The sequence below is a fragment of the Manacus vitellinus genome, unplaced genomic scaffold, assembly GCF_001715985.3.
Source record: "Manacus vitellinus isolate BGI_N305 unplaced genomic scaffold, ASM171598v3 scaffold_13_pilon, whole genome shotgun sequence".
Classification (NCBI taxonomy): domain Eukaryota; kingdom Metazoa; phylum Chordata; class Aves; order Passeriformes; family Pipridae; genus Manacus; species Manacus vitellinus.
Genome location: NW_021938999.1, coordinates 12,574,096 through 12,599,928, shown reverse-complemented (window position 1 = coordinate 12,599,928; position 25,833 = coordinate 12,574,096). Strand labels below are relative to the sequence as shown.

The 25,833-nt window shown below is 37.3% G+C and overlaps 1 protein-coding gene across 9 annotated transcripts in view; it reads left to right on the top strand.

Annotated features, from left to right (window-relative positions):
• MAGI2 (membrane associated guanylate kinase, WW and PDZ domain containing 2) overlaps nt 1–25,833 on the top strand; it is a 721,242-nt gene that overhangs the window by 325,019 nt on the left and 370,390 nt on the right. Inside the window, exon 1 of one of the 9 annotated variants that reach the window (XM_018068099.2) lies at nt 6,912–7,162. The exons of the other annotated variants lie outside the window; for them this stretch is intronic. The gene's annotated coding sequence lies outside the window, so the exon portion shown is untranslated. Of the gene's footprint in view, nt 1–6,911; nt 7,163–25,833 lie in introns of those variants that run through there. 9 annotated transcript variants of the gene reach the window in all.

Genomic DNA, 25,833 nt, shown 5'->3' with positions numbered 1-25,833 from the left:
AGAGTGTTTCATTTACTTGTCATGGTGAGATCAGGAAATCTATTGTTAATTATTATGGTTTCAATTCCCAACTCATCTGCCTATGTCAGATGTGCCATTGTGTGTTTGACTATTAATGACTAGATGGAATATTATGTACACTATGAATATGAGGTGCTTTTTTTAGGCAAACTGTTCTTGAAAGAAAAAATCAAAATGGTACCAGCAAAGTCTGATAGTCTCTTACATAACTGATCAATAATTAATTTAAATACAGAACTCTCGGTTTATGTGTGCATATAGGAAATAAGTGATTCAATTCGTTAGACTTTTAAAATGGACATAACATACAAAGACACATCTTTTAAAACAGCATATGAATACAGAGATAGATACTATTAACAATAATAATAGAGCACACATTTATTAACCAGAAAATATTACCACACATATGTAAAATGCTGAAAATACAGGAAAAAATGAAATAAAATAACTGAAATAGCATCTGATCAATCATGTGTCTATCATACCTCATACTTACAAATAGATACAATTCTTTTATATGTATTTTGATTAATTTAATTATTTCCTGTTGTTAGTAGGAATTACTCAGTCAAACAAACAAAAAATAGAGAATTTCAGTTTAAACTCCTAGCCTATAGAGGTCCCAGTGAGTTCCCCACATTGAGAGTTTTAGAGTGGAAGAGCAATAGTATGAAAAATGCTTACCTCCACGTCCCACATAATATGAGGAGATGGGGAGGGGAAATCAGCCATTTCTCCATAAAATGTCTGTTGGCTTCCGTGGAAAGTTACAGCCTTTTGTAAGTAACCATTAGGAGATACAATAGTGAATGTGACATCATTCTGTAAGTACTAAGCTGTGGACTTGGACTATTTTTGCAAAAAGTAGAGGACTTCCATTTTCTTTTACCAAGGTATTATAGCATCCCCATATAAACATGACTTATTTTAAACAAAGTGTGTTAATAAAGTATATACAAATAGAATACCAAAACTTATTTTGCATTCTTTTGTGAGTTCCTTTACTTTATTGTGACATTAAGTAAATAAATAAATAGAATTTTCATAATTACAATTATATAGGAATGTAATAATAGAATTAATGCCTAACAAATTGATTTTCTTATTTTGTTATTAGTATTATATTAATCCAAAATTTTCAATTGAAATTTTGAGAACTGTTTCAAAAAAAGGTTGTATCATACATAGGGACTCGTGAACACTGAGCAAACATGCAGTTGAGCAAGTAATCTCTAGCAAGTAATAACTTGGAAGCACAATGCAGTAATATTAGTGGGAGAAGGCTCAGTCAAGAGCATTGTTATTTTGCAATATTACATTGATCCCTCCTGCAAATTTTAACTTTCTTATTCTTTATCTTTCATTCCTTCTAGTAGTAGGATCAGCATTGCACAAAGGATTAAAAAATGTTTCCTAAAATGTAATTTAGTTCTTCTTAAATCACAGAGAAATAATACAGGAGTAAAAACAAAATCATGTCATTATTAATTAACCACAGTGATTCTTCAAATTTACACCTTAATTGTCATTTACAGCTCAGAAAATAATTTTTCTCCCTGAAAAAGTTTTACAAATCAAAACTTGTTGTGCTTAACTATTTAACAGAGGAAGGAACAAACTTGCAAAAAATATTACTTTTATTTAAAATTGTATTTAATCAAACTACCATTTGCATAAAAGGAGAATTGGCACAATCTTTGACCAGTTTTAATGGATTTAAGTAATCTTTTTTGCAACACACTAAGTGATTTTAGACATTTACTGTCCTTACAGTTTCAGATCTTAAACTGGATGAAAGAGGACTAGGAAGCAGTCAGGAAGATAATGACATGGTTTTATTTAATTCTTTCCCATAAACAGCTGAAATCTAGGGAGATTCTTTCCAAACTATTCTATCTATTTCCTCAAAAGAACAAGCAAAATTATATTTTTTCCTATTGGATAGAGGATAGTTTTGCATAATTCAAAACATGATGCCCTCCCAGTTCCAGAGAGGGAAACTATCAACAGATGGGCAGAGTCATAGATGCAGAAAGACATTTCCAACTCTAGCTTCAAATAAAGTAGGTCACATGCTGTAAACTCAGACCAAGTAGAGCTTTAATTTTTGCAGTCAGTACTACAAGAGTTGTGTGATTAGGCTGCTGTTTAATAAATGTGACATGTTTCTCTGGGAGGAAGGGGAAGAGGTCCTGTAATAAGAGAAGTGTGCTGAGAGAGTCAATCAAGTGCCATTGGAAGAAGAGGTCCACACTGTGAATAAACCAGTAATTGACATCTTGTAGCTTCCCCTATTGTAATTCAATTATACTGTATCGAATTCCAACAGGGGAAAGCAGTAGGGGCCCAGATCCTCGCTGCCATGCTACCATAGACCATCCCACTAACAGGCACTGGAAACCAATTAAAAACTTACTTATCCGAAATAACACACTTAATGAACACACTGACTGAAGAGGACTATAATTATCTTCTCTTTCTCATCATGAACCTGAACAGGCAATATTACAGTCTCAAGGAGAAACAGTTAAACTATCCCAAGAAAGTTAAATTAATATCCTCCAAAAAATAACCAGGCATTTTTATGGGTTTTTCCCCCCCATCGCTACCCACCTCTTTCTGCCAAAGTTATTAAGACTACTGAGTTTAGCAGTTAGATGAAGATATTCAGTATTCTCTGAAACACAAGTCCCAGAATTGGTTTGCAAAGAATTTTTGTAAAAATTTGGCTGAAAGTTGCACATTTCATCCCCCAAACTTTCTACAAATTGAATAGTGTGGAATTTAGTTAAACCCTCTACAAATTTTGTACAAGGGAACAATTCTTTCCACTACACAGTGCTAGTGAGGCTGCATGTGGAATACTGTGTCTGGATGGATCTCCTGGAGCAGGTCCAATGAAGGGCTACGAAGATGATTAAGGGACTGGAGCACCTCTCTTATAAGAAAAGGCTGAGGGAGCTGGGCCTGTTCAGTCTTGAGAAGAGACAACTGAGAGGTGACCTTATCAATGTGTATAAACATCTGAACGGAGGGTGTCAAGAGGATAGAGCCAGGCTCTGCTCTGTTCTACTTGGTGCCATGCAATAGGAGAAGAGGCAATGGGCAGAAAATGATGCACAGGAATTTTCCACCTGAACATGAGGAAGAGCTTCTTCACAAAAGGACTGTAGGTGCAGCCAAAACCCCAACCAAATCCACCTCAAAATTGGTAAACTTACTGATTCTAACTTAGAGTATTTCTGAGGGTGCAGAATACTTAAAATAGTGTCAATGCTACTTTTACTGTGGTTTTCTTCATTGTATAAATTATGTGTGTTACTTGTAGGCATTAGGATATCCTCACTCATCAGTAATATTGATGTATAGGATTTGAAGTCAATAGTGGTTTTCCTTCTTTAGCACTAATTTTCAAACATGGACTTGCAAATTCTACATCTGAGGAGTAATGGAAAAAGAAAAAATTCATGCCTGTTTGCTGCACAAATTCAAAAAGACTTCATAAATACATGACATATCCGTTTTCTTACTGATTGAACATAGTTTCATTTTTAAGCATATACCTTTTTGACTTGCATATAAATAAACTAAAAAAGATGTAACCTAATTCTATGGCTTCTTTAAGGAATAAATCCAGCCTTAAGGCTGATATATATTATAAATAAAATAGGGATTTTTATTGTTATTTTATGTTGATATATGCGTGTTTTTACTGTTTTGAAATTAACATTGCAAATATTGAGACTATTTCTATCACAAAGTAGACCATTAATTTATTTTTGTCATGCCTCAATAATTTGATTATGTCTGTGTTGTTGTTTAAATTAAAGCTCTAATTTTTAAAAGAGTATCATTTAAAACCAGTGATTCTTCTGGGAAACTTTCAAATTCCTCTCAAAAGATTACAGGCTATAAACTTAATGATTAAAAAATACTGTATTTACTTATTGAGGCAAGTATCCGTTTTTACAGATTTTTATTTTGCTAAGTATTAGTGCACACAGTTTCCAAAACATAACTGTTATATGCATGTTTGAGACAGGTTTTCATGCATATTTATTATATGGACGGGTTTAATTAATTTGTATACATCTGTATATATATTTATGTATCTATGTGCATTTATACACATAGCCTTTAGATGGAAGATAATCCTCCAGTTTCTTCCAGTGGAATAGGCCTGTACTTACTACTGCATAAACATGTAAATTCTGAATGTCTTGTCCCTGACAATGTGTATGGCAGCCCAGACATTATGAAAGGCTTTTTTTGGAAGTCTAAAATAATTGCTCTGTTTCTTAGAAACTAAATTAATTTCTTTTGAGAGTCATAAACCATAGTTTGCACTAAATGGATGACCACAGCATTTCATTGTTGAAACTCTGTAGTGTACTCTGCTTTGTTAAAGTGGACATTTTTGATGACTGTAATAAGTATACATAAGATGTGATCCTCTTGCTCATCAAGAAATTCATCACATTCAATGGAAGTCCTGTGCAGAATGACACAACTGCATTCTAGTAGTTGATTTTAGGTTGGAAATTTTGTTGAGCTGCCTCATGATTTACACAGTATTGTAACTACTATGAGTATCAGGCAGTGTAATTTGTGTCTATTTGCCTTTTCAGCAATGACAGTTTAGGCCTATTTCTTTACTAAAACCAAGTTTTATGTTGACTTTATAGCAATAAAAAAATGTTGCCAATATCCAAGTTAGAAAACACCAATATGTATGTCATTCTGTGTTCTGAGTTCTGAAGACATGTAGCTTGGCTGTCCCTCCTAGGCTCTTCAGATGACTTTCTCAGCTGACTCCCTCCTCTTTGACCCATTCTGGCCAATATATGTCATTACCCTTCTTTCATTCTTGTTGCTTCAGGAAAGTGAGAGTAGAAAACTATTAATAGAGTAACTGCATGTGGATATACAGAGTCCCCCAGAATTGCAGAATTGTACTTGCAACCAGAAACTTAGATGATTAAGATGGAGTTGTTTGGTTCTTCTGTCTTTTGTCGGTTCCTATGGCCTTCATTGTTGGGATCATCATAAACACGTTCAAGTCTTAAGTGTGCAATAGTCATTAGATATCTTTCTACAAGAATATGCTTACTTTGGCATGACAGGAGTCCTACTTCTCAATTTCTTTTCAACATATAATTAAATTAAATGTAGCAAAGCAAAATTCCATTTTTTTTTTTTTTACTATGAAGACTGGTTTGAAAGAATGTCATATATTATAGTTATGGGATTTTCACTAAGCCCTTGGACTCAGTACTGGCTCCTGCCTAAAGCTCATGGACTATGGCAGAAATCTGGGCTGTGATCAGAAAGATGTGAGGCATTCCTACTAGAGTATTACTAAAGAGGATGTGTCAGGGTTAAAAACCTTAAGTCTCTGAAAGTCAGAGACTTTCAGAGTTGTTAGTATCAGTCTAGTAGAGACCAACTAGTAATATGGTGCAGATAATCCGTAATCTCTCATATAACTCTTTTCCCTCAGTATCCTAAAGAAATCCAGGTGGCTTCTTTGTGTGCTTATCTAAAGAATTACTTTATATCATAGTAGTGATAGTATGGAAACTAAAAGGTGGAAATTTGCATTCTGTGTGTAGTGCCAGAAGGACTGAAGTGTCTGTGCTCAGATCTGTAGTTATTATGAGATGGGTAAATGGTTATTTATTATATTCTTGGCAACATTGGGAAGCATTAGAAGTGCCTGTGCTGGATAATGGATGGATGAGTAGGGTTTCTGTCACCTGAACCTTTAAGAATATGGTCACAGGAAAATGGACTTAGATTTCTTCTGGAATAGGTGATATATCACATCTATACATTTAAAGTTTCTCAAAAAGACTGATTAAATGTGGATACCTACTTTACTCTTAGCTTAGTTTTGCAGATGTTTCCTCTTTGCTACCATTTCATAATCAATGCAAAGGAGATATGGTGGGTGAAATTCTGGTCTCATTAAACCTCATAGAATTTCTTTAATGGCAACTGGGGTTAAAAACTGGGTATTTTATCAAGAGTCTTTGTTTCTCATAAGATTTGCTTGCAGCATATTGTTTGCAAGTAATTCTGACTTCTACAACAATATTTGGGTATTTCTGATTACTTGGCAATAACTAGGACTCTCAGAGAATCTGAATTCTTTCAGTCTTTTAGAACCTAAATTCCAAAGCCCTGCACAGTATGGTAGCTTTAATCAGGGTAATCCATGGGAACAGGGCCATTGGATAAGCTACAATTCAGAAAGTCAGGTTTACATGTAGTGGCCCTTATGCCAAAGATATTTTGAATTGCAATATAATAATGTGAATAAAGGACTAGTAATTGTTTTCAGTTGAGTACGGTCCATTTGCTGATGACGTATTAAATATGGCTTCAGCATAAATATTTAGGGATTTTATTACAAAAATTTACAATTGAAAAGAATCTATAAAGGGGTACAGAACCAGCATCTAAGAAAAAATAATAATAAAAAATGTTTATGTAGGAATAAGCCCCTACTGTTAAATATTTAGGAGGGTCATGGTATCCAAACTATGTGTGATTATTACCACTGAAAAGTTTAATTACTATCTTCGCACTGTGCCTGCTTGTGTGGATTGCTTAGCGGAGAGCTGGAAAAGCAGAATGCCTAATGATCTCCTCCGAGCTCTGCTTCCCTCTCTGCTTTGTAATGTAAATGGCTAGTTTGAAACCCACCACGGATCCCTGCGCTCAATCCCCGAACATCCTCTCTGATTTTAACCGGAAGATCACCTGACCGCCCCCTGAAGCTGCCCTTTTCGGAGGAATCTCGGCGGCGCTGGGTCGGGCAGGGGTAGGTGGTGGCCGGGGCCGGGGGCCGGCGGCGGAGCCGAGCGCCCGGCGCTGCCGGGGGCGGAGGGAGCGGGAGCGCCGGGAGCGCCGCTGCCTCAGCCCCGGAGAGAGGGAAAACAAAAGAGCTCAGCTGCAGTTTTGTGTTGCTGTGTCTGGCTTAAGCAGAAGATTCTAGACATTCGTGCCGAAAAATCAAAGCACAGCTGAGACTACATCTAACCGGGAAGATATTTTCTACCCCCAGGATGGGCTGGATCCAGTACAGGTGGTTTGCGGATCATGCGAAGACAGACGGGCTGAGAGCCATGGAAAGGTGGGATAAGGCGCTGTCTCTCTTTCTTGTCTTTTTTTTTTCCCTTTTCTCTTTCTCTTTGGATTTGTAAAGCGGTATAGCCGGGACCTGAGTTGAGGTCACTTAAAGAGATTAGGTGGGGATTAATTCCACAAAACAAAATCAAAATGAGAGGCACTACTGTGTTCAGACAGATGTTGAACCCAAACTTGGGCTGAGTTGGACTTGCTTTGAGCGATTCTTGTGCTGCTTTTGATGTTGCCTTTGTTTAGAATAGTTCCTGCACAAAACACAAGGCTTTAGGACGAGCTGCATGCTTCTGTCACAAATTGTCAGATGACTGTTCCGATGCTGGTAGAATTTTGCCAGTGAAGCTGCAAATGAAGGCTTTGGAGGTTAGGTTTGTGGAAATAGGAAGAGCTGTTGACTTTGAATTCCCTGTGATGCGGGCATGGTTAGAAGTTGAGCTGTGGTGGTTGTTGTGCATTGTCTGAATCGTAACAATGGGCAGTTTGAGTAGAGCAAGTTTGAATGGTGTTTCTTCAGCAATTCCAAATGCATTTCTCTCCTGTGATCTTTGGCTTTTCACAAAAGGCAAGGAATTTGTTTGGGGGTTTTTTTGTTGTTTTTTTTTTTATTTTTGAGGAAGAAGTCAGGAGATTTTTTTTTTAAATATTGAAAATAGAAGTGAATTAACATTTTTATTTGAATGGTTGTTGTTAACACCAGCATGCCTAAACATCTAAAACATATCCCAGCAATTTCTCATTTCTCCTACTGGGCAGATGCATTTCTTTTGTTCCTGAATTTTTTTCCCTGCCTTTTTAGAACAAAAGGCATTTGCTTTTTTCTTTTTTTTTTTTTTTAGTGGCAGCAAGAGAGTTATATACAAATTAGCATTTTGTACAGGTTAATGCTCTGCTTCACTCTGAAGTAAACTGCCTTAAGGTATTAGGGGAAAAGGGGGTGGGCAAACAGGGGGAAGCTTGACCGATGCCCAAGAAATACTGAATTCAGATGGATTTAGATCATATAGAGAAGCAGACATTTATCTGTAACTGGATTTCAGCTCCATGTCATGCAAAATCTGCAGACCATAGCAGGGAGATTCTTAGCAACCAATAAATCAGATTTGTAATGGGCCTTTAAAAATGTCTGTGAGGGGTGACTGCCTGGGTCCCCTTTGGCCAAATTAAGATGCAATCTGACAGTACAGTGGCATCTGTGTGCTGACATTTTCTCATGAACCTAGTGAAAAATAGCTCCAGATCTCTTCTTCAGTCCCCAAAAGACAGTTTCTGAATGGCCATGCATTTTCCCCCTGTATTGTTGTTTGTTATAATCACCATTCTCTCTGATAATGTCTGACTGGCTTGTTTTGCTTTGCTTTCTTTGACTGTTTGACTAGCTGAGGGGATGTAGTGGACAGTTGTTTAACCTGAAATCAGCACCTCATGCCAGTACTACTGCTAACAAAAAAACCCACAAAACAGAAAATAAAAAAAATGCATGTTGCAAATGTGTTGTATAAATACTGCTAATAAAGCAGCTTCTGCCAGTACTGCTGGAATTAGGTAAGTGGGTTGAAAAACATGTGTCTTAGGTAATGTGCCACCCACGATACAGGTGATAAAGAAATGCCAGCCAGTGGTGAATGCAACTGACAGGTAAAACTGAAAAGCCTAAAAAAAGGCACGGGAATATAAAGTCCTTAAGGGCCAGAGACGGAGGTATTGGTACAAGCATTTGTTTATCCAAGGGAGAAGTTCACAATCAGATACTACAAGAGCAAGGGAGGAGGAGGAGGGAGGGGGGCACTCCTTTAATTGTAGTACAAGTGTGTTCATTGGGAAGAGCCTCATATGGAATGGCTATTCAGTCTGACACCACAGCTCTTCTTCAGTGCTCCTGAGCAGGAGTTGCAGCCCAGGTGTGGGAGAAGCCTCTGTCCGTGCATGTGTGGGGTGAGTGCAGGGGAGTGAGGAAGGGAACCCTGTTTCTCCAGAGTGATCTGTGCCAGGGAATTCATGAGACAACAGGGAAGTTTGTTCCGGTCGACGCCGCTTCTTTAAATATTCCCTGAGATAAAGGGGCTCCATAGCACAAAAGTAGGGCAAGTAGCAGGCAGAAGGATAGCTGTGAGAAGTTGTGAGTAGTATGGATCCTCTCCAGAAGATGTGGCTGGTGTTTTTTGTGACTGCTTAATAGTGCCTATGGAGACTTTTGAACAATTTCTGTATTTACTGGACTCCCCTGCTTTCTCTCCAATTTAAGGTTATAGTTTCTCTGTATTACAAATACAATTTTCAGCAAGAAAAGAATAAGCTTTAGAAGCTTCCTTCAGAAAACAAATGGTATAAATATGTTGCCATTTACCCATTGCAGGAGACATTAAATTTTAGTTGCTCCTTAAAAAGCATGTTGTGTGCAGTGCTTATAAACCCCACAAATGTTACTTGCCAGACTTGTTACAGTCTTTTAGATTGATTTTCCTAGACCTAAATGCTTGGAGTTATGGTATAAAATTCCACTACTGCTGGAGAAGTGTGAAAAAGGAACCTTAATGCCACATGCAGATCCCATTGCTCCTTTTGTACAGGTAGATAATTTGACAGTTGTAAACATTTTGCTTCGTGGAAAGTGACACAATTGCACAGTGGGACTGTGAAAAAGAAAACAAACATCTCACAAACCATCAGACAAACAGAAATGTCAACAAGAGATATTCAAATAGAGTTAAAATGGTTTGAGTAACAGAAAGATTCCAGATGCCTAATTCACACTGACCATAGTTATAAAACACGGGAGTACAGCTACAGTTTTAGAAGCTAAACCAAACCAGGCTGATTTTAGAGATGTATATGTACATAATCAGAAAAAAGATGAGAGTCTGATACTGAACAGGAACAAATTAGATTTCGGAACTTAACTGGACACAATAAGAAAAACTGGATTGAAGATCACCATGGACAGAAAAGTTTCCAGAAGAAATTAAATGAGCAAGCTTAACCCAAATGAAATGCAGACATCCAACTAGGAGCATTGTCAATCAATTTGATTATTAACTGCAACATCATTTGAAGTGGGTTTTAACATTGAAAGTCTGATTTAAAAAATGAAGCAAGACTTTTGACTTTTATTCTCATTACAAAATAAAAATTACCCAGAGACTTTGCTTGGAAATACACGTTTTCTCATAGTGCAGCACTGACACGTTGGACCTCTGTAAAGGGGGAGGGGGAAACAAATATAGAAATAAAATGGTGGCACTTTGAAAATTTCTCACCATGACTTTCTGCAAGCTCTGTAAATACATCCTGTGGATAAACATAAAAGGTCAGCGTCATCTTCTGGCTGTGATGAAAATAAATAATAACAAGAATTAGATAGATTAGTATATACTAACATGTGAAAAGACTCAAATCCAGAGTGCTGAAGTCTGAGAAAATTATATTTACGTTGAAGCAGTCCAAGTAGTGATTGTCAGTGTTCCAGCTGACAGACTCAGCAAACAGCCCACCTATTTCCCATTTCAGCAGCAAATGCCTATACAGAAAACATCATACTCTCTCTGCAAAATAAGCTTAAGAACATTAAAGGCCATATAGTATTCCCGGTTGCCCTAATACAACCAGTTTAAATCAAGTTTGTTGTGAATTATATCAATATAACGGCCTGACTGTAGCCCATAGGGCCAAGAAAAGAGTACGGTCAGCATAATTTACTTTTTTTTTTTTTTTAATAAGGACATCCCAGCTATTCCTCTGTCATTGCTTCCGCATGTTTATAGCACATCCCAGACCCATGTGTCTCTGTTTCTAGCACCAGATAAAAATTTCAACCAGATCTCTCTCTTGTCACACTTGCAACTGTTTTCTGGCTATGTTATGCTGTGGCATAAAGAGGAATATGATTTTTTTGGTGACCTTTGGTGTTTGCATACAGAGTATACCCATGTATTAGTGACTGCCCACTGTTTTTGTAGAAAATTAAACATCAGTGGTAGGGTTAGCTGAAAACTGTAAACTAAACACTGGCTGGATTTGTTCTTTATCTGAACATGGAAGATTAGGTTGACTTTGTCAACTAAAGAAAGAAAAACACTCTCATCTGGAAACATGCGAGATACTCGAACATTATGGTCTTATTCCTGTCACCCTTCTAATTTCTTTGTGTTTTTCCTCTCATACTTTTTTTCCTGACTCTCCACAAACTTCTTTACTTGTGTAAACCTTTGATTTGACCTTACCAACTTTTCCCTCCTAACTCAGCTCCATGTTCTGGGACAGTGAGAAACAGTTTCTGCCACCAGACCTTTCTTTGATCCAGGTGAAGTAAAAATGTAATGCTGGGGATGTAGGTTGTACAGAGGTGCATATCCAAATGCCTACAGAACACGATACTCTCAGTCTCATCAGTCTCCCTATGACAAAAAGGAAATTATTTTTCATTCCAGCATCAGCCAGACCTACTGTAAAGAACTTAACCGATATTCCCATGGTTCAAACTGCTGAAGGAAGTAATGAGAGCTAGTGTCTTTCTTGGGACACATTTATGATCTGAATCTATATCCTGAATACATTCATATGAGTGGTACTAAAGGAGAGTGAGGTTTAGGGCTCAGTTCTGCCTCTCTTGAAACTGGTGCCAAATTTCAATCTAGAGATGAGACAAGAGAACATTTAGTAGGGAAAAGCTGATCTTGCAGAGGGGCTCAGATTAAAGACATTTTATCACCTTAGTGGCAAAGAAAACAAGCAAATAGGATTCACAGTGGGTGATCACTGAACCTCTAAACCCCCCTTATGGAAATGTGAACCAAAATAAAAAGTGCCTGGGAAAAATTCTTTAATCTGAAGGTATTAGGAGTTAAGTCTTTACAGCCATGACAATCCCCATTGACAGAAATGCTCATAACCCAGAGGTGATGGAATACAAATGGGCATGGATGTGGGAAGCATTGCAATAGAGAGCACATCACAATAAAAGCTCTCTTTCTCAGTTATCCTTTCCTTTCCAGTCAAATAAATAAATTGCAGTGATGTACAGTGTGAAGAATTATTGCCACTAGAGTGCTTTTCTGATGACGGAGATGACTTAAATTATAAAAATCTGTCCCAGATAACAGCAAGTAAAGATTGCTGGAAGTTAGTAAAGGTTTAGGAACTCTTAGGTTCTAGATTCATTCAAGCACACTAATTGGATATGGATTGCCTAATTCCAGACTTAGTCATCTGCTGAGAAACCTGCTCTGATGGGAGCACAGAACCTTGGCACTCCTGTGCTGCTCGTGCTCGTGCTCTCCATGTGTTTCTGCTCCCAAGGTCCTGGCTAAAATCTTCAGGAATTGATGTTGGCCAAAGTTATTAGAGTGATTCTGCTCATCTCTGTGAAGCACAATGGCAGAAGCCATGATGAGTCCAGGAGGTGATAGTATCCATAATGAAACACTGGTGAGCAGAGCCTCAGCAGGGACAGAACCTTCAGGGCAGAGTTCTCTTTCATCCAAGGATTTTTCACCTTCCAAGTCAGCTTCTTGCAAGAAACTCTGAAAGGTAACTCGGTAACTCTGTAACGTTATGCAATCAGATACAATCCAGCATTTTATAATTTAACAATGCTGTAATCCAGCATGTAACCCAGAGAGGAATGAGAAACAGTGCCTGTGTTATTAATTAGAGTTCCCCATCACATGGTTAGGATCAAGTACATCAAAAAGCAAAGCTTAAATATTACACCAGCCACTGGAAGATTCTATAAATCTAGAACATCTAGAGGGATTTACAGATGGCTGAATAAAGGAGCTTGGTCAGATCATAGTTGTTCACTGTCTTGCATGACTGAGGCAACTGGAAGTGCGTGTGCATCTGTCTTCAGAGCTCTGCAGCTCCTGAATGACAGAAGACAACCCTGCAATTTTGGTGTTTCTTGTTCAGAAGATGTGATAGAAATAGGTTCTGGGAAACATGAGTGAGCAGTTTGTGGAAATGTGGGTATCTTTGCCTCATTTGCTTTTATATTTCTGCACCACAGAAATCTTTATATCATGACTGGTGGCTATCCCTTAGATAGCACTAAGAAGACTGGGATGCATAAAAGGAAGGGGTAGCTCAAAACTTCCTTGGCTTTTGCATTCCTGGATTTTAAAACCTGGAATAACTGAGGGGTTAGTCTGTTCCCATGTTTCATCTCAGCCATCAAGTGCTGTTGTCAAACCAACTGCAGCAACATAACCATCAAAAAACACCTGCCTCTTTGCCTTTTGGAAAGTCCTTCTGAAAAAGGAGGAGTGTGCCAATAGGGAGCCCTTTATTGTGTTGGGTTTTTTTCTTCTGCAGATTCAGCAGGTGCTATATATTATCCTTTACAACCTTCAGCCATTGGGAGCTAGGACACTGTAATTATGTTCCCTGTTCATGGAAGTTACTGACTGTTACTGTGTGAAATATGAGCTCTGCTCAGAATTCAAAACTAAACTGAGGAAGCATGTTTGCTGCTGCTTTCATACCACAGAATAATGATAGTGTTCATTTACAGTAATAAATACTCTCTGCCCCTTAAATGGTGGAACCTGTATAAAAATACCTTGTTGCTAATATGTAAAGAAGTCAAATTCCCAGTGCTGAGAGTTCACTCCTATAAGTAAAATTTTACATTGGTGTAGTTCATTTTATTAAATAATTTGTAGAGGTTCACTCCTTCATAAGTGTGAAAAGAAACTAGGAGGCTAACACAGAGGAAGTATACAACCACTTTTAAACAGAAGTAACTTTCAGTCATTTCTGTAGAGGTACTCAGATCTCAGGGCACTTCCCAATAAGTTATCTTAATTGCACATTGCTCTTGAATGTTTATGTGGGTCGGTCTGTAGGTACCTGGAGTCAGTTCCCTCAATGACTCCATAGCAAAGGAGAAAACAAAAGTTGGGTTTTCAAGCTCCTGCAGCTCCTACTTTTTGCAACCTCATCCACATGAGAATTGCCTACTGTGAGGTTTCCCCACTTTCTGAGTAAAAAATGTAGCCTGGTTTTATCTTGCTCTTTTCTCTCCTGAAGTTATTCAGAGGAAGTGAGATATAGTGGGTGCCTTCTGCACTATTCCATTAGGATAAATAATGTATGCTGTCTATTGTGTTTAGAAGAATGCTTCAAAGAAAACTCTCTATGGCATAGTTGTGATAACAAGCAGGAAAGAAATAAAAGGAGAGAAAGCACAAGAAAATGTAGGTGCTTTGGCATCTGCTAGTTCAGAATTGCAGTATTTGATACTAGTGTGATTCCTTTGCCACGAGTCTTGGCAGTAGCCACAGCAGTCCACAGAAAAGGGTATGTTGCCTGTTGCTGCCCTAAAAACAAAGAGAAAGTTTATTCCTATGTACCTCCAGAAGATAATGTACAGACTGTCCTTGGCAGAGGCACACTGCACTGAGACCAGCTCTTGAATATTTTCTTGTCCTGTTCATTCTTCTTCCCACTTTCATTTTAATAGGAGTCTCACATGCCCACATGGTCTCTCACGGAAGTGACCATGGCTTTTGAGAAGCACTGAGGTTCTCAGTTTGTCTCTGCTCCCATCAGGTGAATGAGTCTGTGTGTGATTATCGCTAGAAGTGTTGGTGCACCAGACCCACCAACTCAGGTGTGGTAGATCTTGAAGGTAGAGGATACATTCTTGCCCTCCTACCATACATTACTTTTTATTGTACTATATGTTTTGTTCATCACTTCTGTGTGTAAAGATTAGTATATTTGAATTATCCACTGTAATAAGAATATGTGATCAGACAGTCCAGACTCTACCTCCACAGCAGATACAAAAATTATTGGCAAAATATCCTAAATGTTTGATATGAAACTTGCTTCCTCAGCTGGAGTAACAGCAAGGGATTTGGCCCAGCATCCTGCTTTTTTACACTGGGAAAGAGTAGAAGCATCAGGCAGTATAGGGTAATACTTTCGTTTTATACCTCTCATTTTCCAATTTAAGTTGCCAAGATACTATGATATTTTCCAAGTGATATGACATTCTTGTTTTGAAGCACAAATAGATGTTTATGTGGCCACACAGTGCAGAAGAAATGTCATTTCCAGTGTTGGTCCCATGAATACATGCTCAGTGGTGGGTATGGAACCAGAGCTTTGCATCTCAGGGTGACCCAGTATGGAGGAAAACTTGTTTGTTATGTCTTCATTTGAGCTTACTGCTGCCTTGGTGATGATCATATCTTCAAGCACATCAGACCTTCCTGTCATCATTAGAAATAGTTTAAAACTTGAAAAGTCAAAAGCTTTGAGTTTTGGTTAAGTCAGCATGTAAATCTGAAAATGTGTTTCATTTGTGATAAACACATTTTTGTGCATATGAGTCATGCGTGGCAAAAGCAAGGTACTGTAATCCAAAAAGAAAAAAAAAAAGAAAAAAAAAGAATCAGAATGAACTCTTTTTTGGGAAGTTACTATCAAAAAAATCTATTAAAGTGTTTGACGTAGAATGTGCCTCCTCTTCTGAGTTCATAATATTCTCCTGCAAATCACCCTTTCTCTGTTAGAGGAACATTTTCCTTCTTTTTTTGCAGACATGCCTTTCAAATGCCGGTGATAAGATTAACTTGGTTGTGCATATGAATTTGGTTTGCCTATTTGTTCATCCTTTTTAGGGTTTTCCTGCCCTTCCCCTAAGGTGTGAGGGCAGATTGGATTGAAATAGATAAATGTAGATGAACAAATGCATTTTTGTCTTTGAGTGCACAGTATCTGTTTTTTCTTAGAATTACTGACCCTCTCTGAAAATGGTTATCCTTGAGTCTTGACTAGAACACCTCACACTGACAGAGAGAATTGGCCATTGTCAACAAAAGTTTGTAACCAGCTATCTCTGCACTTGAGAGGTCAGTGGGAGAGAACATGTTTAACAAGGTGAGTGAGTGTCATGGAGGAAGACAGAGCATGGAGGGCAGCTGAGACCAGAGAGCTTGGAATAAAACTTCAAGAAGGAAAAGAAATCCAACAATTTATAGAGAAACAGGAAAGGCAATAAAAAGCAAAATCAGGAGAAATTAGGAAGAAAGATTAAAATGACTGAAGGCAGAAATAGGAATTCTTATGCACATCCTCAAGCTGTCATGGTAAAGAATATAAGCCCTACAGCTTCTCCTTAACTTCTCCATGGAAATAAAACAATTATCATGAAACTATTCTATTTTATTCTTCAAAGAAGTTACTTAAAAGCAGTTCCCCATTGTGGAAAGACTTGACATCAAGAACAGTTATTGTCTCTCACAAGCCTTCTTTATGGTTACTGTTTAACTCAGAAGCCAGAAAACTGACACCCAGATGTCACCATGCTACCTTAACAGAAGTGGATGGTTTTGCCTTATTGGAGCTGAGGAGTGGGGAGAAAAATTTCTTTGAAAAGAAAAATAATTCTGAGCTGGATTGTGTCCTTTGGTCTGCACAATGAGTTAAACCAGTAAACTTTCCTTCCCCGGGTGGGAGAGGCTTTCAGGGCAGTAGGGTCCTTCACTTCCACCCCAGGCTCTACTCCTTACTCATGATGCTCATACCATTCCTCTCTTGATCTCAAACAATGTCTCACATCATGATTTCCCCACTTCAGAAGGACCCTGGTGTGTTCTACTGGGCTCCTCTCCATCGGGGCTGTTTGGGGAGGGCTTGGTGTCAGGGTGTTTGCTGTGGCAAAAAGTCTTTATGCGGGTCTTCAGCATCCTGGTGAACCATAGGCTGTTGAGGAAGGAGAGGGGAGGATGGTGAAGATGGAGAAACCCAATCATTGTGGCCTCTACACGATGTCCCTTCTCATGTGAAAAGGGAGAGAAGAAGCAGTATAAGAGAAATGGTCCATAATCCCTGCTGCTTCGTGGCATATTATTACATGAGAGTAAGAGATAAAAGTGTGCTTTTTGATAGAAAGTCACATTCTAGCACTTTGCCACTCAGGTTCTTTGAGCCTGAGCCTGAATGAAACCTGGCTAAATAAAGCTCTAAAACATGTGCTTTATCTTAAAGTCCCCGAAGAAGAAGTGTCTTCACTCCTAAAACACATTAAAGCTTTATTACAAACCATACTCTGATCTCAACCACTGTGGTGTAAATCTGCAATTACTCACTCAAAATCAGTGGTATTATCCTAGCAGTGGAAGAGAACAGGTTCACCCCTTCCTCCCAAGCAGAGGGATGAATTTGTTCCACATTGTTGGCACTGCAAAGTTCTCATGACCTAGTGCTGGCACTTACTTTCATTTGGATGATTAGAATTAAGTATCACCTTCCTTTTGCAATTATACTAAATTTAGTTAAATCATTATCTTTTTAACCTTCTGTCTACACTGTAGAAAGCTTACTTTAGCTAAAACTCACCCTTTTTTATTTTTCTTTAGAATTCTATGCTTAGGAGTGTTTCCCAAAACATGGGAATGAATGAATAGTAAAAACATGGAGAGCTAGTTGTCTCTGTAATGTTGCTACCAATGTTTTTCAGTTTTCACAATGAGAGATGCAGCAAATTTCAGGATGGCACAATGTTTGTAATAATGACAAAATTGCTGGGCTTATCAGAGAAGAGGCGTAGATGATGGCTAATGAGGAGTCAATGTTGCAATATATATTAAAGTTAATATTTAGGATAGCGGCAGGTAAGACTGTAGGGCAAGAAGAGTAAGAAGGGGCCCGTGTGTCAGAGGGCTGATAGAGCAGCTCTCAGAACCTGTTTCAGCCAGTACATTGCAGAGGTGCTGACCTGACCACATCTCTCAGATGCAGGCAGCCTTGGCAATAGACAAAGAGTAACTGTGCACAAGAGATGTGAATAATTTTATTTGCTTAGACACTCTCCTTTTGCACCCCAGGTGGCAGTGTCAAACTGAGAGGATATTCCAGGAAATAATCAAGAGTTCATTTGTAGGACCATTAGTCCTAATCCTCTCATCATCCTTATTTTTTTACAGTAATATCATGCACTATTTTTAGTGATAGTTGCTCCCTCTTTACTAGTCCTTCACAAATAATTCCTTTTTCCCCTCATTAAGATGACTATTTACTTATTATTTTTTATGTCTGATGCAATATTTTCTTCAGGTCTTGATCAGCATCATTTGTACCCATTTATGAAGAGAAATTTATTGTCCACCTTAAAAGGGTCGTGAACATGCAGTTCTACATTTGACGTGCTCTGTACCTGTACAAATGTATTCTACTGTTCCAGGAATTCAACATTCTTAATATAAAAGCAGATTGTACAAGGATTACTTTTTAAAAGTGTAAACCATGCAGTATTAAAGCACTCCAAAGTACTTACCCATCTGTAATGCAAAGAGAGATACTAAGAGGTTCATATACCTCTTAAATTAGAGTTTTGCACTCATTTTTTGCATAGTAAGGACCAAACCTGAAGACTTTATGTGTAGTAGAGGCAAAAATAATAAATTATTTAACAATTTCCCATTAATGAAAACCAAAACAGTGACCAGCCATTTACATTACCAGAGTCATAACACTGCATCACAGATTGCATACTTTTCTTTTAAATTAAAATACCTGTACCATTTTTTCAGAAGTGTAGAATCGAAAGAGACCTCTGAGCCATTGAATTCAGTTCCCCTATAATCATGGGCAACTGTATCATATATTCTCCTGGATAAGCATATCAGTTTTTGTACACTAAATGTGTGGAGCACACACTATGTTCTCATCTGTTATCAACGTGTTTCATTGATTTCAGTGCTGTGCTCTATTCACCAATTAACTAGGCATATCACCTTCACTGACCCAAATACAGACATTTTGCAGAATAATCTCTCATCCAGCAGCCAGATTTGCTGCTTTATACTCTTCCACCTGTCTAGCTGCATTGTGATCATATTTTTTCTCTTCTGAATTCCTTTCTTTTTTATTTGTTACGTTAGAGTCATAGTCATAATATTAAGTAATGGGCGATTTTTAGATGAGTCAGTCAATTCAGGGGAGAATAATTTCTAATTTTTGTTTTTAAAATAAATTTATTTTAAAATTGTGTTCACAGTAGAGATTGGTTTAACTTCTGTTGCCGCAGTACACACCCAGTTTGTGTCAAACAAACCTAATTTATTAACGCAAAGAAGCTTTGTCCTTAGTGCCTCAATCAAGTCATGTACTGCAGAAAAAAGTAGATCATTCAGCTGTTAAAAATGCTTGATGGTGAGACTTCCATTATGCCAAATCCTCCTCTGAACTCTTGGTTGTATCTGTGCTGCTGATGGATCAGATGGATCAGTGAAACAACTCTCATGTATAAACTTGATTGCCGTATATGCTGCGCTCTCAGTTCAAATATCTGACATTTCATTATGTTTAACCCCTTTAACTGTGATTTTTGCTGTGTTATTCATTAAGTCTTACATGATTTTAACTTTAAAGGAGTAATGTCACACTCCTTTGATCACATCACTTTATTTTATTTTTTGTGCTTCCACATTTTAACATCATCTTAAGTCTATCTTCCTGTGACCTTACTTGGTCCAGACTTTGAATAAAGAATTTTCTCAGAAAATTAATACAGGCCATTCCTTCTACACTGTTTTGTTGTAGGGATCTCAAAAAAAAAATCTGTAGTTGACAATTAAAATGAATGATCCATGAGACTATTAGAATAGTCTCTTGAGTACTGGAAAACAGCAATGAAGAAACAATTTTTTTTTCTGTAGAGCACCCAACTCTTCATATTAATAGTCATCCTTTGATCTCCCCCTGGAGCTGACAAGATAGGAAGCTAATTGGTAATTTTCAGGGTTTATATCTTCTACTAAAAAAAAAAAAAAGGAGAGAGACAATTGCAAAAGCATGTTTCACATCAATGGGGACTTGCCTAGTTAAAGATCCAGACAGGCAAAAAACAAAATCTGGATTTCTAAACAGCAGTTTAGGTACTGTGCTAACACAGTCCTATGGTAAAAAATAGTATTTCCTGCTCTTCAAATTGTAGTTTGTGTCATAAATTGTATTACATGAACAATTACATTCCTTGTGGGGAAGGATGCTTTTGTTTCTTGAATATTTGTTTTATCTGGTTCTTTAAAATACTGTTACCTTGGCCATTAAGAGCTGCTGTGACTCTGGGTCTCTAGACCCTTCTGTCAATGAGAATTCAAACCACTTGGTTTACAGACAGCATCGCCTGCAGAGAAATTAGAGACTGAACTCAGTAGTGAAGTGGTAACTTCTAGCTATATTCACAAGTGTCTCTCAACTCTGAGATGTCACTTGAGAAAAAGCCACGTTGCAAAATGCTTTGAGATGCTGCTTTTGAAGTGACAAGAGGAGACTGACAGATGGGAGAGCAGGGTAATATCAGGTACAAAAGAAGCAAGAAATGGCCACATATGGACGACTGGGTGCTCTAGCCTTTGATGAAAGAGATGAGTGACTTAGAAATACATAAAAGCAGCTGCCAAGCTTTCATTGGCCACATCACTGAAGACAAAGTGAAAATCTATTTATTTAACTTTTGGTTGGAGAAGATATTTAGCTTCCTGAAAAACTCGTTGTTTTTTTTTTTTTTTCTGTGAGAAATGTTGTATGACCTGTAAAGAGATGACTGAGGAACAGAAGAAGTACCACAGTGACCAGTGAATTCTTAATGAGAAATACATTTTCACATAAGAATTTCAAAACAGAGTATACCTCTGTAAAAGCTGCCATTTTGGTAAACACCCACAAGAAATTACTGGGAGATTTCTATAGCTGACATTGGAAATGTAAATTAAAAAGAAGTTTAAAAACTCTTCACGCATGTAACATAAAGTAGGAGGAGTGTGTGCCATGCTTTTCATCCCATGTAGCTTACTGAAAACATTGATATCCCAGGAACGAATTGGCTATTGGTTCTGACAGAACAAGTCACAGGAAAGAAATGTGATAAAATTACAAGAAACCAAGAGGTAACCATCCAAGGATTGTACACCTACATTCAAAACTAACAGAAACGAAAGAGATATAAAGTCACTCCAAGAAAAGCGTTAGGACCTGTGTCACAGCTTGTGGTAAATGGAGAAATAATGAAGAAAAATGTCATACATTTGTTTAGAAAATAACAAAGAGATTGACATAGTAGGAAGCTGTGTAATTGCTAAAGGAAGGATATTATTATTTTTTCCCATTAACCTGATGATGGTGTTAGTACAGAAACCAAATCTGAAAAGAAAATATTGTTGTGAAAACAAAATCCAAAGTTGGTAAGCAACTGGAGGAAAAAGCAGAAAATTCCTGCTGTTGATGGGCATTTCTAAAGAAGCTGAAATCAGAAAAAAAAAAAAAGTAATTTGGAAATTACAAGGAAGGAAAGTAGTGGCTAGTGCTTTACGCTATGCTAACTTTGTGTAATTACCAAGCCCTTAATGGGATTGCTCCACTATATTACTGTGCCAGCTGAAACAAAGCTTGATCCCAAAAGAGGCTGGAAAGAAATGGGAGTCACTGGGATAGCTCAGCTCATTGTTATTGTTGTTTTACGTAGCAATTCTGATCTCATTAAGATTCATATAGTTAATGAAAAAAAGGCATACTTGGGAGTTTGAGAAAGACACTTTTATTTTTAACTTAATCTACATTAATGTAAAGCTTTCTGTGTTTACACTGTGAAAGTGCTGACACAAGCTGAGAGCCTCTCATAAAGCAAGTTTATTTTTCAATACATCAAGTACAGAATGCACAAAAAAGCTTACAAAAGAGGAAAGCATATCTCAGAAAGACAGAATATTCAAAATACATTTTATTAGCCTAAAAAAGATGCTGTTTCTCATATAAATATTTTATTTGTTTTTCCTTAAAGACTTAACCATAGCCTGTGACATAAATTTTATAACTCTATAGATACATCTTTTTGAGATTCATTGGGAAATGTCCAATATTCCTTCTCAAACCTTTCATATAAACTTAGCTAGAGGTTTTACTTAAAGCTAAAGCCTCTCATGAAGTATTAAGGCTGTCCCAGCTTTTCCCATTTCATTTCTTCAACCATGCAGTTGAAGAAATGAAAGTACTAATCCTTCTCAGCATGGCTTTTAGTTCCAGGCAGAACAGGAGTTCACAGAGCAGTGGGACTCAGATTGCGTCATGCCTGGGAGCCACATCCCATATTGCCATGGCAATGACATACAACAGTTTCTCCGAGCTGTACCACCTCTACTGGATAGCAACAACACAGGTTGAGCAGTACATCTGATTCTGGAGTTTTTATAACCACATTTGGTAGAGATGAGTTGTGGAATCTGTGCATGTGTGTGTGTGCTGGCTAGTTGTATCGGTAAAAATCTGAGTTGCATGTGTTCACATGGGCTCTGTATGGCAATAAAACTCACTAGCTTTCCATATGTAGGTTATGCTACACTAAGTGCATCTTCCTAAATCTGGGAATTATAATGATCTAAAATATAACAATAAAACACAGATTAATGTCTGTGGCAAAGTTGAGGTTTTGACACAAGTCCTTTTGTTGTGTCCCTCACAGATGTGATTTGGCTGAGCTTTGCTGGGCTGAACAAACTATGACTTGGCTTTTTAAAGGCAAAGAGAGCACTGGAGATTGGACTGGGATTCAGACAAGTTCTGAGTTTGTTTGGGCTTCTTTTTGATACTGGTTTAGTCTATATCCATACCTAAGTCTCTAATGCCTTTGCTCTTTTGACTATGAAATACAGACATTGATAACAATGCCAGTTGTTCTATGCAACATGCTTAAAATGAGAGATTAAATACATGACTATGCATTTTTCCAAAGGATTTTCTTATCGATAATAAGAATTACAGCTTCTTATAGCTAAGATTTGATATCTACCTTACATGAATACTGATAAGCTCATTTTTAAGGGCTTATTGCTGAATATTCTATACACATCTTATTTTTGTCCACGTCTTTCCTGAGAATGTTGGCACTTCTGTCAGGTGCATAGCAAGTTCCATATATATATCCACCTTTGGATGTGCAAGTGTAAGGAGAAGAGAGCTTACTTATAACAAAATTGCTCTCAAATTTCACAAGTTATCTTCTTCTGCATTGGAAGTTGTTGGAATATATATGTAAAATGGAAGAAAAGGATTACATTTCTCAAGTATGCTCATCTTACGAGACTTGCTCTCCATTGATTTTTACTCAGGGTCTCTGACTCATGCTAACTTGATAACAGAAATTGTCGCTTTGTAGGGAAAAAAAACTTCAGCTGTGTAGCTTTAAAACTGATGAAAGGTTTGTTTAAACACTGGGAGCATAATCAACTTACCTTAAAATCATCTCTCTACTCGAGATGAGCACGGTGTTGTCTCAGTTTGGGAGAATGAATGGTGCTGATGTGTCTGGTACTTTTTATAACACAGATAGTGCTTATTTGAAAAGCAACACATCAAAGTGATTCAATGCATTAATTGGATAAAAGGAAAAACAAGTAAGTCTCTAAATGAAGGGAACTTAATAATACTGGCAGATCTTTTGCAAATAGAAAAGTATTTTCTTTGTATATTGCAGATTTTTTCTGAAAGGAATTTTTTTCTTTGATTTAGCCTTGATTAAATGTTTCAGGGGTAAAAAATCCAATTATACCTAAACTCAATGTGTTGAAAATACTCAAAAGAGAACTTAAAGCTAATTGATGTATCTGAATTCATATTCAAAGTGAGGAATTACCTAACATATGTCTGTAAAGCATTGTACCAAGGTGTCCGTTTCCTTGCAGCATCTTTCTTCTTTCAAGATATTGCCCTCAAAAATTTCAATCAAAAAAAGCAAATCTAGTATCGCAAATGTACTGATTGCTTTTCAGTCTGAAAGCAATCTGTCTGAAGAGTTCAAACCGCATGCTGAATTAGTGGATCAGAATTCTCTAACACTCTTTTCTTGACTCCAATTAACTTGTTTTCTGACCTTGGGGAAAGTCATTGGACATTTTTTTTGTCTGTGTATCAGTAATATAATGATAATGATGTTCCTGTAATGATGTTTAGGGTTATTTTTTTTAAATGCATTTATGCATAAAGAGAGAAATGCTGTTACTAACTTTCCAACCTCTTTAAAATGAAAATCTCTAACTGGATGTTACCTTTTGCATTTGTTGCTTTTTGCTCTGTTTCTGTTTGATTATTGAAGTGTTGTTAATGTAGCTGCACCTTATCAAGGGCAAAGGTATAATTTTATGTTTCAGTGGCCTAAGAAGACAGACACCAACAGAAGAAACCAGGGAAGTAGTAATGAGTTTCCTATTGCTGTACTGGGGGATGGCTGATGAGTTCATGTGCCTGAGCTGGTAAATTAAAGCAATTGTGAAAGCCAATGTGAAAGCAATTGGATGGTTTTGTATCTCCCTCCAAGCTTCATGAACATCGTATATCCACCAGACAAAACCGGCATGTTATTCCTCAACCAATGCTACCAGTGCAGTATGTATTTACAATGGTCTTGTAAATATAGGTAGTTCAAAGGCAGCGTATGAGGGATAAAGCAAAAGGCTCTGGGCATCTTTCCTTTGACATTTTGATTTGTGGATGAAGCCTGCTCTGCTAAAAGAATTTATTTTTATGTGAGATCTGTTTGGCTCTCGGTTTAGCACCAAAAACACTCGAAGTATGCTATTTTTTGACTTGGTGTTGGTATCAGTTCTTACACAAAGCTGTAAAGTGAATAAGCTTAAGAATAATTTGAACAGTTATTTCTAGTGTGTTAATTAGAATTGGGTTAAGTGAGGACAAACCAAGACCATTAGACTTTAGAGTGACTGTTCCACTTAACCACAGACCGCTGGTCCACAAATCTTTTTTCTAGTCATATAATTGCTTTTCTTGATTTTTGGGTCATATTGCTAGGATGTCTGATATGAAAGAAGTACACTAATGCTTACTCTGCTGACCTTTACATATATCAATGCTTTTAAAAGTGCATAAGAGAGGATATATGTGTATAGACAGTACATAGCAACTCCCTCTTTAACTCATTGCCTTACATTCTGATGAATAGATCCTCAGTGTCTCACATATAGGTCAAATAAACAAATATAAGCAGATCTAAATATGATGTAATTAAATATATTTTGGGGGATTAGCTTCAGTTGCACCATTGTTAACTTCAACCATTCATCTTTTTTTCTTTAGTGATGAAAGTGAACTTTTCAGGCCCTTTTATCAGCTTTGCTGTGACATGCATTTCAAAGGAAATGCAATTTTGTCCATGCCTTACTCAACACTTGAGAGAATAAAGGGGAGATTTAGAAATTGTGAAATGTATTATACAGAATGATTGTTAATTCCCTATCTGGTATGACTGGAATTTAGTCAACAGAAATGCAATGTGGCTTATAGAAGTTTTTGAAGTATGAAGGCTGTGATTAAAAGTAATTAAATATTAAAATGTTTTAAAAATAGCTATGAATCCTGATTCAATAGAAGGATATTTAAATATTGTTCTTAGATGAGGTATGTATTTTCTGAGTACCTGATGACTTTACTGATTCAAGTCTTATACCACTATTAAAATGACATCAGATAGTTTGGTTACAGAGCAGGTTCTGTCATCTTAATGTGTAGCAGTCTGCCTGGGTAAGCTGTATGAAAATGTGTTTCAGGTACATTAAAGGAAGAGCACTCCATGAGTTAGAGGATCCCCCCCATCTGAAGGTCTGTGCCAATGCACTGTACAAGGGTGAACTGGCAAAGTGTTGA